General features: G+C 40.4%; 1 pseudogene; it reads left to right on the forward strand.

Annotated features, from left to right (window-relative positions):
* The first annotated feature begins 9,423 nt into the window (after nucleotides 1–9,423).
* Nucleotides 9,424–13,169, forward strand: LOC114690158 (annotated as a pseudogene).
* The last annotated feature ends 239 nt before the right edge of the window (nucleotides 13,170–13,408 follow it).

Below are 13,408 nucleotides of genomic sequence, written 5' to 3' on the forward strand. Positions count from 1 at the left end.
TTTGTGTTTCATTTTTACCGTGATATGTAACCTGAGAAAGTACATATAAAAAAAAGTGTTATTAACAAAAATGTCACTTGTGAAGCATAGTAATCGCTCCGTGGTTTACAACATTGATGACAAACCAGACTGCCTGTGATGACCTTGTACTTAGACTCCTCTGATCATCCTCCTTTTATTAAACTGGGACTAATTCTGATACCACCTAAGCCCTAGAGGAGGATTAAATATGTAAGTACTGGAAAAGCCCTTAAAACAATGCCCGACAACCAGGAAGTGTCAGATACATGTTTATTAAGTAAATTAATATTTTTCAAAATCACAACAGTTCCAAAAATTTAGGCAAAGATATGCATCATGTCTGTGTCCCATGTCAAGATGTTAAAATGGGGATCATTTAGTTTTTAAATTCTTGTACTTACCCACATATTTTACTTTTCTAAATTTCTTTTATAGTTGCTTATTTGTATTCATTTGTATATTTATCTGGGTTGTGACACACAGGTGGTGGTCAGAGGACACCTTGCAGCAGTTAGTTCTGGCCTTCTACCATGTGGGTCCTGGGAATCTAACTCAGGTCTTTAGGCTTGGCCACAAGCTGCTTTTCCCACCGAGCCCTCTCTCTGTTCAACCTACACTTGATTTTTAAGAAATGAACAATAAACATCTATTAGAACATCAGAGGGTGAGGATGGTCATGCTCAATGGTCCTGCGTTTGTCTAGGATGAAAAAAGGCCGTGGGTACCGTCCCTAACAATGTAAATATAAATAAACAAACTATGTTATAACTGTGCCATAAGGCAATTTTACTCAACCATGTGCTATCATAGGCAATGCCCTTACAAATATTTGTATTAAGGGTTGTGGCATGTTTTGTTAAGTTTTGGAACATAAAGGTGCTTGCTTCAATTATAATAGAGGGCAGAGCTCCTTTATCTGCTTGTATGTTCTGCCTCTCTTTCTTCTCCCCGTCGTTGTTATCTGAAAAATAAAAGGTTGAGGGTGGGGCGGAGGAAGAAGAGAAGCAGAAGAAAGAAAGAAAGAAAGAAAGAAAGAAAGAAAGAAAGAGAAGAGAGAAGAGAAGAGAGAGAGAAGAAAGAGAGAGAAAGAAAAAAAAAAAAAAAAAGAAAAAAAAAGAAAGAAAGAAAGAAAGAAAGAAAGAAAGCAAAGGAAGGAAATAAATCAAATGACTAATTTTCAACAAATTCTAACTCAAATTGAATTAAATAGCAGCATGTCCCAAATAATTAACACAGTATATATAAGTATAGGTATGAAAGTATGTACAATGATTTTAAATTTATATTATCCATCCTTCTGGCTCTTAAAAAAAAAAAAAAACCTCTAGTGGCATTAAGGAGATATCAAAGAAATTGAGGCTGCTAATCTCAATTTAAGACATTGGAAAATAAAGACACCCCAGGACTTGAAGGAGACGAGTCATCTGCCATCTCTCCTCCTTGCAAGTCTTGGTGTTTGGTTGAGGTTTCTTTTTCTGGGGGAGACAGACAAAAGCAAACTTCCACCCTCACATGTTCACTCACAAGTGAGGTAAGAATTAACCCTGTGAGGACGAACTTCTAGGATTCCAAAGGAGGGCAAGTGAGCAACCTGGGAGTTGTCATGGAAAACAAAGATTTTAGTTTCTCGCCTATATTGAGAACGTGGAAAGTGTGATACAAAAATTCCCTACTTAAACACAGGGTTGCTAGACTCGGGCAAGGAAAGGCTTCATTTGAGCCCTTGTCTAAATAATGGTTTTCATGGCCAACTTCTATTTACCTTCCTGTTATTCACTTGTCTAGTCTTTTCTCAGACGCTCGAAAGGAACAAAATTATCTTTGCCACCTCTCACAAGATTGGTTCTTAGTTTTTTGTGTTTTGATTTTTTGTTGTTGTTGTTATTTGTCTGATGATTTTAAAAATACATACACACACACACACACACACACAAACAAACAATGTTTGTAGCTCTGGGTATAAAACAATGTTTCCAAACATATTAAACAATGAAAATACATAAGATAGCATAAAATCAGGATGAAGAAAGTGGTGGAGAATAAACCCAGTTGTAACCAAGTTGGTACTGGGTAGGAAAAAAAAAAAGGAGAATCTGTATGTTTGATTTCCCTGGGTTGTCATAACAAAGGACTATAAACTGTCTGGCTTAAAGCAGAAATTATTCTTCATGAATTCTAGAAGCTGGGAATTCTAGAATTGAGGGCTCAGAATGACCTTGCTCTTCCCAGACTCAAGCAGAAATCTTTACTGTCTTTCCAAGGTCCTGTTCTGGACTGGAAATCTCAGGATTCCTTAGCTTGTCACTTGTATCACCCATTTCTGTCACTGTCAGAGTACTATATCCTTCCTATGTTATGCCTTCCCATCTTTTTCCATCTTACAAGAATACAAGCACATCAATGTGCCCCAATAATCACTCATCTTAACTAATTACACATATGTGATTCTTCAAATAAGTCATTTTCTGAGTTACTGAAGGTTAGTACGTCAATACATCTTTTTTTTTGAAAGACACAGTTCAATTTATCACATTGAGTAATAGTCATGACAACTAAGATGGTATGTTCCCAATGCCCACAGTATGTCATCAGGAAACATTGACCTATTCCTCCTTTTATAAACTGAGAACCTTCTTTAAGATGTGAAAGCCAGCCAGATCCCTCATTTTCCCATCCCCCATCTCCTTCCCTCTACACCCTCCCCCAACTTTACCCAAGAGGTCTCATCTATTTCCCCTTCCCAGGGTGATCCATGCATTCCTCTTAGGGTTCTGCCTGTTAACTAGCTTCTCTGGGGCTGTGAATTATAGCCTGGCTATCCTTTGCTTTACATCTAATATCCACTTATGAGTGAGTACATACCGTATTTGTCTTTCTGGGTCTGGATTACCTCATTTAGGATGATTTTTTTTTCTAGTTCCATCCATTTGCCTGCAAATTTCATGATGTCATGGTTTTTTACTACTGTGTAATACTCCATTCTGTAAATATACATTTTCTTTATCCATTCTTTGGTTGAGGGGCATCTAATGCTACTATAAACATAGTTGAGCAAGTGTCCTTGTGATATGATTGAGCATTCTTTGGGTATATGCCAAGAGTGGTGTCACTGGGTCTTGAGGAAAACTGATCCCCCATTTTCTGAGAAACTGCCATACCGATTTCCAGAGTGCTGTACAAGTTTGCATTCCACCAGCAGTGGAGGAGTGTTCCCCTTACTCCATATCATCTCCAACATAAGCTGTCATCAATGTTTTTGATCTTAGCCATTCTGACAGGTGTAAGATGGTATCTCAGAATTGTTTTGATTTGCATTTCCCTGATGACTATGGATGTTAAGCAATTCTTTAAATGTCTTTCAGCCATATGAGATTCTTCCATTGAGAATTCTCTGTTGAGATCTATAGCCCATTTTTTAATTGGATTATTTGGTATTTGGGTATCTAGTTTCTTGAGTTCTTTTTATATTTTGGAGATCAGCCCTTTGTCAGACGTGGGGTTGGTGAAGATCCTTTTCCCATTCTGTAGGCTGCCATTTTGTCTTATTGACAGTGTCCTTTGCCTTACAGAAGCTTTTCAGTTTCAGGACGTCCTATTTATTAATTGTTGCTCTCAGTGTCTGTGCTACTGGTGTTATATTCAGGAAGTAGTCTCCTGTGCTAATTCATTCAAGGCTACTTCCCATGTAGTTAGGGGGAAACCTGGTGCCAGGGAAACTCCCAGGAATCCAAAAGGATGACCCCAGCTAAGACTCCTAGCAACAGTGTAGAGGGTGCCTAAACTGGCCATCTGCTGTAATTAGATTGGTATCTGTGGTGATATTGTGTTCCCCCAAATATTGTGCACTCTAATAAACTTATCTGGGGTCAGAGAACAGAACAGCCACAATATTAAACATAGAGGTTAGACAGTGCTAGCACATGCCTTTAATCCTAGCATTCCAGAGGCAGAGATCCTCCTGGATCTCTGTGAGTTCGAGGTCACACTGGAAACAACCAAGCATGGTGACTCATGCCTTTAATCCCAGGAAGTAATGGCAGGAGGCAGAAAGATATTTAAGGTGTGAGGATAAGGAACTACAGGCTGGTTAAGCTTTTAGGCTTTTGAGCAGCACAGTTCAGGTGAGAGGCATCCAGTTTGAGGAAACAGGATCACCTGAGGAATTGGCAAGGTGAGGAAGCTGTGGCTTGTTCTACTTCTCTGATCTTCCAGCTTTAACCCAATACCTGGCCCTGGGTTTGTTTTTATTAATAAGACCTGTTAAGATTCATGCTACAATTATCCTAATTGTCATCATAGAATTTTCATCCAGTAACTGATGGAAGCAGATGCAGAGATCCACAGCCAAGCACTGGGCGAGCTCCGGGAGTCCAGTTGAAGAGAGGGAGGAGGGGTTATATAAGGAAGGGAGTGGGGGCGGAGGGGGGGGGTTAAGATCATGATGTGGAAACCCACAGAGACAGCTGACCTGAGCTCGTGGGAGCTTACGGACTCTAGACCAACAGCTAAGGAGCCTATGTAGGTCTGAACAAGGCCCTCTGCATGTGGGTGACAGTTGTGTAGTATGGTGTGTTTGTGGGCCCCTAGCAGTGGGACCAGGATCTGTCCCTGGTGCATGAGTTGACATTTTGGAACCTATTCCCAATGGTGGGATGCCTCACTCAGCCTTGACGCAGTGGGGAGGAGCTTAGTCCTGCCTCATCTTGATATGCCATGCTTTGTTGACTCCCATGGGAGGTCTTACCCTTTCTGAGGAGTGGATTGGAGTGGGGGCAGTAAAAAGGAGGGGAGGGGAGGGAACAGGAGGAGATGAGGGAGGGAAAACTATGATTGGTATAATAAAGAAAGAAAGAAAGAAAGAAAAGAAAGAAAGAAAGAAAGAAAGAAAGAAAGAAAGAAAGAAAGAAAGAAAGAAAGAAAGAAGAAAGAAAGAGAGAGAAAGAGAGAAAGAGAAAGAGAGGGAGGGAGGAAGGAAGGAAGGAAGGAAGAGAAAGAAAGAAAGAAAGAAGTTAAAATGTGTATGAAGTACAATAGAAAAAAAAAAAAAAAAGAGGTGAAAGGCTTTGACACAGGCCAGAGAGTTAATCAAACAGAGCCAGGATTCGAATGAAGACTTCACTGTCGCACTGTATGTGTGTGCTTTGTGGTGCTGCCAGTGTATTTAACACTATGAAAATGGAACTGGAAGAATGGTGCACCGGCTGGGTACACAAGCAGGACACCATCTTTCAAAGTTCAGCTGTGCCGGGACTTCAGATCTCTCTCAAGACAATCACTCCACCTCTCCTAAGACTTGCAACAAACAGCAGGAGGACCCGTACTTATTAGAATGCTTCCTGATAAAGTACTCAAATACACTGTTGACAAGCCAAAACAATATTTTATAACACAAAAATTCATAATACTCCATTCCTAATTCCAATGGTATGGCGTTTATTGCAATTCATGCTTTAAATTAAATGATGTATCTACCAATGTCAATTTTTAATTTGTCAGCATACCACTACACTTAGAATTATCCTTTTAACTTGTTTATTCTTTTATTATTTTTTGTTGTGTGTGTGTGTGTGTGTGTGTGTATACTCCTGCATTAGTTTATGTGCCTCACATGCATGTGAGACCCAGCAGAACCCAGAAGCGAGTGTCAGGTCCCCCTGGAACTGGAGTTGCAAGCCATGTGAGTCAACATGTGGGGGCTGAGAATGAACCCAAATCCTCTGCAACAGCAGCAAGTTCTCTTAACTACTGAGCCATCTCCAATGCCCCCCAATAGTCTTCATTTGTATTATTGAGTACTTTCTTTTAATGGAAATTTCCTACTCTTTTGTAGGTTAAAAAATTTACATGCTATAAGTATATAGTCAAGTCAACATTGACATGCTTTAAATAAAATAATTATGTAAAAATGTTTAAAGCAGTATTTAATTTTCAACACACATGTGTAGAAGTTAAGCTTCTCCATGAAAAGAGCAGGTATGTGTCAGATTAGTCATCAAGCGAAGCTTATGTCTCTGTGCTATGTGCTATCAGACAATGATGAATTGTTGGGGTTGTAGCTCAACTGGTAGGGTCCATGCCTAGATTGTGGAAGGCTTTGGGTTTGACCCTCAAGACCACATAAACTGGATTTGATGGTACATCTCTGTAATGTCTGCACTTGGGAGGAAGAGGTAGGAGGATCAGGACTTCAAGGTCATCCTTAGCTATATCATGAGTTCAAGGCCAGCCTGAACTGTAGGAGACCATAGGAAATGTAAAACCATGACAAATATAATTACAACAAAACAAATAAATAAACAAAAACACCAGAAGATAATGCTGAGGTCCAAATCAGCACAGTATAGTACTAGTCCTTTTTTTTTTTTTTTTTTTTTTTTTTTGGTCCTGATGGCAGCTATCACTAAAAATCCCAGCTCATATACATACAAATGCATGTAGAAACTATTTTGTTTTCAGTGCTGGAGATGGAATACAAGGCTAAGTACATTCCAGACGAGTGCTCTATCAGTGAGCTCTGCCCAGTCCTTAAACACAGAAAGGAAAGCTGGCTATACACTGCCACTATTAGTTTGGACATTCTAGTCCTTATCAAAAGCATTTAGTTGGCATGCCTACACAAACCTCCACTTCAAAAAACTATTTGAAGAGATCTCCAGAATGCATTTCTTTAATGGCATCATAAAATATATCAGTGTCATCAAAGTTATGGCAAATGGGTTCATCAAAGAGGTACTGAGGCTTGGCATGCTGTTTTAGCCACAAGACTCATTATCTCTGGTGTGATCTCTGAGTAAGGCAGAGCCTGAAGAGTGCAAAGCCGGAGGGAACCCACAGATCCAGCTGCCTCTTCATGCTTTCTCTAGCCAGTGCTCTCCCTCCCTCTGGCCATTGGCGGGGCTCCTGAAACCTACCTGGCATCCCTCATACTCTCTAGCACCCACTCACATGCCGTCTGTGTTACAGGTAGCACAAGGCGGTATTGTAATCCCTCCTTTTATTGGAGAAAGTTGGCTTCCAGTTATCTCTTTGGAAGGTGATAGTCTAAGACCCTTCATTCAACTCAGGATTTATCAGCACCAATTATGTTGTGGGCAAAGATTTAAGAACTGGATGTACCAGACTGAATGAGATGCATATGATGCCATCCTGCCCTGTTCTCCACCTGAGCTCATAGTCAGAAAAGAAAAGCACAGCTATAAAGCTGGTGTGGGTCAGGAAATACTAGGGCTACACACAACAGAAGACTGTCCTAAGGATGAGGGTGTGGAGCATCTTAGAGGAATGACCTCCGTGTGATACCTGAACAGTCAATAGGGATTCCCCTAGTCAGAGAGAAAATGTGGTTCTTGGGAAAAAAAAGAGGGCAAAAAGTGACCTGACTCTTGAGATCTCATTGGAAGCTGGAATCTGGTCATGCAAGTGAAATGCTTGAGAACTCAATGTCACACCTTGACCTATATCTATTTGGATTATTGGACAGACTACAGATGACCATGAAGTAAATGATATGGGGATGTGTGTATGACGTATGCAAATGTACGTAGGTATATGATACGTTCGTGTGCGTGCATGTGTGTGTGTGTGTGTGTGTGTGTGTGTGTGTGTGTGTGTGTGTTTGTGTGCCCATGCCAGAGTACATGTGTGGGGTTAAGAGGATAATCCATCATCTTGTTTGCTACAGTATCCCTTCAGTGTTGACTGTCGCATAAGCCACACGAACTGGCCTGTGAGTTTCTGGAGGTCCTCCTGTCTCCATCTTCCATCTTGCCATATGAATACTGGAATTACAGAAACACTCTACTTTACCCAGATTTACATGGGTTCCAGAGATTCAAATTTATGCCCTCCTGCTTATATGACAAGTGCTTTATCCACTTTAAATAAAAGAAAAAACTTTTATTAGATGGAGCAAGTCAAGACATAAAGTATTATGTCCTACTATTTTGTTCTATACATACAACATCATGTTGTAATATTTTGGATCTAGATTTATAAATAGCTTAAGCATTTTATTAAAATTCTAGCAACTCCTTGCTACAAAAAGCAAGTGCTGTTAGTTTCACGGGGAACTGCTGAATCTTAGAACAAAAAGGACAAGAAAAGATCTGAATAACCCAGTAGGAAAGACCATGGAAAGGGAAGGACAATTTGTATTTGAAATCAGTCACAGCTTCTCTGTGACCATTATAATGGCCATGCTGCTGGAAACACCCCTGTCAGGACTTCATGCACGGCACAAGGGATGCATTACAGTCTTCAAAACCTTCATACAACACTGGAATCAAAGAAAAGAAAAAAATCATGTTAGCAATGACCGCTCAATGTCACATAGAACTTACTTTGAAACTACCTTCGTACAATTGCCGTCTCCACCTGGTCTCATAGCCTCTTTTCGGTCATCCATCCCCTTTAAGGGCAGTGTTAACTGTAGTTTATGCATGAGAGAACACAAAGACAGGATTACAACTGGTTTCCCCCATCAGAAAGCTTTGGATGGCTCGAGAGAGCACTGCAGTTCTCAGAGGTATGCTTGGTCCCCTCCCTTGATCATGTTTCTTGGTCCAAGCACTGCTGCCATCAATACTGGACAGACCTTTAACTTGGTATTTACAGGACACTTGGCTCCATCTCTTGCCTCTGTTCACTAGGTGTCAACAGCAACTTCCTTCATCCCCTTCTTACAAAACCCCAAATGTCCTCAGACACGAACAAATGTCCAAGAGGACAATGTTGCATCTTACTTCAGATTTATTACTTGAAGTGGCCCTGTCTGCATAAACATCTGCTCAAAATGTAAATATCTATAGTTGCAATTATGCATACGTACTTTCATAGTTTTGTTCTTTGGATAAAAATTCATGTTTTTCACACATTTGCCCTCCTCTCTTAGTAAACGTTAGCTAATTAGAAAGTTAATAGATATACATGAGAAAATAAATCCATAAACATGCCCCTTGGAGACCATGCAGTCAGTACCTTGAGGGGTTTTTCAGTTTTGTAAGCATATTGTCTTTTATATTTTCAGATAGAAATAACATTGGGCAAACAACATTATTAAGAGCATTGTCTAGCAGGTGTGATGGCCCATATCTCTATTCCCAGTACTTGGGAGGCAGGGGCAGGAGGATCTGTATGAGTTCTAGGCCAGCCTATCGACCTAGAGAGTTCCAGGACAGCCAAGGCTACATAGTGAGACTGTGTCTCAAACAAACAGACAGGTGAAACAGAGCATCCTTTATGCCATTACTTTGAAATAACTTTAAAGACTGTCTAGGCTTCCAACAGGTAAGTATATCCCACATATAAATATATCAATACTTATTTTTCAATATTTTGTAAATTTCATTATAAATTTGTCTGTTGTACTTTTTCTGTATTGGGGGGACATGTATATGGATGCGTATGCGTTCAGGTATGTGTGCCCCTTAGTGAGCAGGAGTATGTTCAAGCCAGAGATCAATGTTGGTTGTCTTTCTCAATCTCTCTTAACCATTTCTGTTTGTTTGTTTGTTTGTTTGTGTTTGTTTGTTTGTTTGTTTCAGACAGTCTCACTGAACCCAGAACTCACAGACTCATCAGGGTTACCAGCAAACTTCAGGGATCCTTCTGTATCGCCTCCCAGTGCTGGGACTGCAGGCATGCCCCCCTCACCCCCGGTCCCCACCTGGCTCTTCATGCAGGTCCTTGGAATCTGAATTCAGATCCCCAAGCTCTCAGAACACATGCTTTACTGTCTGAGGCATCTTTCCCGTGCAGTACCTCTGGTGTAAGCACTACGTTAGTGAATACTTGTGGATATTCCCTAAATGTAAGTCCCCCAACTTGAGAGCGTGGGAGAAATGAGCTCACTGTCACACTGCCACACTCCAGGCAGAGAAAATGAAAGAATCTCTGTCTCTAACCCATGCTGGCTTGAGGGTCCTTTATTTCACCTTTACCGATTTTGAAATTCAAACGTTTTCCATTACGCTATCATTTAATTTGTTGTTTTAGATTGTAAGATATTTAGCTGTTTTGTAACTTACTTGTACACATTTTTTGAAATTAAATAATATTCCTAAAGAATGTAAAATGCTTAATCAAATGCCATGTAATTGTTTTTTTTTTTTCCAGGTTTGTCCTTTCTTTTTCACTGATGGCAATATAGTTTGTTTTTAAACTCAGGGTAATGTCAAAAAGATAAAGTCCAAAAGATAATTGCACTGTGATTTTTATATTGAATCCTGTTGACTCTAAAAATTAGTTGTGGGGCTCTGGCATTGATATGATGCTGAGCTGTCTCATCTATGAGATTAGTTCTTTCCTAATGTCTCTCTGTAGGGTACTTTCACCATGAGAGGCCCACCCACTTTCAAGTCAGTCTTACAGGGTTGGGTTACTATCAAGTAGGATTTATTTTCTGTTGTGCTTCCTAAGTGCACATTTTGCCATGTTCTCTCTTGTTTAGTAGATTCTCTGTTTCTAAAATAGCATTGTGGTCCCTGTACACAGTGGGTATTTGAAAGTCATGGAGGTTGTTTCTAATGTGTCTAGGTTTTAAGATTTTCATTTTAGGAGCAGTTAATCTGTGGGTAGTGTGTGTGTGTGTGTGTGTGTGTGTGTGTGTGTGTGTGTGTGTGTGTGTGTGTTTGGGTACTGAGCCTGAGACTTTGTTCATACTAGGTAAATGGTTTACCACTGAGCTATACCACCATGAGAATAATATTTTCAGAACTCAGCCTAAATCCATATTCTTCATTTCCTTTTCCTTCATGTTGCAGTGATACTTATACGTTGTAATACATAGTACGCTGGTAAAAGCATATTTAAATGTAGAGCCTACTGATACATTAAATTATGTTCTACAAGCAATTTAATAATATAAATACTAAAATTAAAATTAGAAAATGGAAATAAAGACATATTACTAGTTTATAATGTAAAATTTAAATGTATTTATTTAAACACCGATGAAAAAAACCAAAGTAACTATTTATAAAATGGTATGGATTTTAAATTGTGTGAAATTCAGGTGTCAGAATAACAGTGTCTACTATATTGAGGGGATGGTTGATAGGCAAAAACCAAAATTTAAGAGCTCCATTTTAGGAAGTTTCATTTTCTTATAGTTCTGCCTTGTAGAGAGTTTTTGGTGCACAGACCTGACATTTTTTATAATTAGCACAGCGGATACTTTATGTAGAAGACTGTGACTGAAGGGATTTGAGGAACTTGAAAGCAGTTTAGCCAGGCTAAGCGTTCCTTTTGTAGTCTTTACACTCGTAAATTGCCTGGCATTTGAATCCTTTTCCTCTTCATATGGAGAGCAAAGATACAGCAGCTTCAGGTCACCACCATGGTACAGTTTTATGGTATTTATTGCCTCTCCAAGAAGGTGCTTTTAATCACCAACAACCTATGTAACCTTGAGTAAATCACTTGCTCTCTCTGGACTTGTTTCTTCATTCACTACAGAAAGTTAGAATCAATGATTGCACAATAACACACCTCCAAAATTCTAAAATTGTGTTATTCGAATACCTATTAAGTGTTCGCCCTGTAACTTGTACTTTGCACCTTCACAACAGATGAATTCATATATATCAAATGGGATGCTTGAAATATGAAATGAGGGATTAAGAATCTTAACTCAGAGCTTTCATTTCCAGCTGAGTACTATAGATGAGACCAGGCCATCCCTAAAACCACCAAGGGGACAATCATTCGAGAGACTGGAGGATGAGCAGTGCAGGACTATGGTCCTTGGCAGCTAGATAATTCACAAGAGGGGCTCTGTAATCCTCTCTGCTGGAGGAGAGCTTTTCATCTACCCATAGATCTAAGGATCTAGTGGGCGACATAACATTTTAAAAATGTGATCAACTCAACATGAAGAATCAACAGAGAAACACAACTTAAAAGAGGGATTAAAACAGTCAACAAGATGACCAACTTAAATCCAAGTGGATTTCCCTTTACAGATTTTGTTCATGCCTAGTTGCTCAGGGTAGAAGTGTTAGTACTCGGCACAGGTGGTGAAAAGTGGACACAGTAAGTCCTGGTCTTGTTCCCAGACTTTAGGGAAAAGCTTTCAGCCTTTCCCACTGGCCATTCCATTGACCGTGAGTTTTTCACGCACAGCCTTTGAAGTGTGGAGAAAGCTGCTTTCTAGGTCTAGCTATTTCAGTTCACAGACAGCAGGATTATCTTAGATGCCTTCAATTATAGGAAAGTGTATATTGTTGCCATCAATGACCCCTGCATTGACCTCAACTCCGTAATTTGCATGTTCTGGAATGACTCTACCCATGGCAAGTTCAACAGCATGGTCAAGGATGAGAATGGGAAACTTGTCATCAACTGGAAGGCCATCACCATCTGCCAGGATCAATATCCTGCCAACATCAAATGGGATGATGCTGGTGCCAAGTATGTAGTGGAGTGTACTGGTATCTTCACCACCATGGAGAAGACAGGGACCCAATTCAAGGTTTGAGCCCAAAGGGTCATCATCTCTGTCCCTTCTGCTTATGGCCCCATGTTTGTGATGGGTGTGAACCACAAGAAGTATGAAAGCTCACACAAGATTGTCAGCAATGCTTCCTGTACCACCAACTGCTTAACTCTCACCCCACCCCCTGCCAAGGTCATCCATGACAACTTTGGCATGGAAAGACTCATGACCAGTCTATGCCATCACTGCCACTCGGTGGATGGACTGTGGATGGACCCTCTGGGAAGCTGTGATGTGATGGCCATGGGGCTACCCAGAACATCATCCCTGCATCCGCTGGTGCTGCCAAGGCTGTGGTGAGCAAGGTCATCCCAGGGCTGAATGAGAAGCTCACAGGCATGGCCTTCCATGTTCCTACCCTCAGTGTGTCTTTCTTGGATTTGACATGCCACCTGGAGAAATCTGCCAAGTACAATGACATCAAGAAGATGGTGAGGCAGGAATCAGAAGGCCCACTAAAGGACATCCTGGGCTACACTGAGGACCAGTTGTCTCCTGCAACTTTCATAGTGACGGCCACTTGTCCACATTTGATGCTGGGGCTGGCATTGCTCTAGGTGACAACTTTGTAAACCTCATTTCCTGGTATGACGATGACTACAGTTATAGCAACAGAGTGGAGGACCTCATGGCCTACATAGCCTTCAAGGAGTAAGAAGCCCTGGACCATCAAGACCCTACTGCATCAAGAACATGAAAAGAAGAGAGAGGCCCTCTCAGAACTCAGCCCCCACATAGAGCATCTCCCCTAATAGTTTCTATTTCAGATTTCCCGAAGAAGGGAAAGAGCTCAGGGAACCCTACTCTCTTGAATACCATCAATAAAGTTCACTGTACAAAAATATATAAAATAAAGAAAAAAGTCTATATGATTGTTCATGTGGATTTTAAAAG

This window comes from Peromyscus leucopus, chromosome 19 (assembly GCF_004664715.2).
Source record: "Peromyscus leucopus breed LL Stock chromosome 19, UCI_PerLeu_2.1, whole genome shotgun sequence".
Classification (NCBI taxonomy): domain Eukaryota; kingdom Metazoa; phylum Chordata; class Mammalia; order Rodentia; family Cricetidae; genus Peromyscus; species Peromyscus leucopus.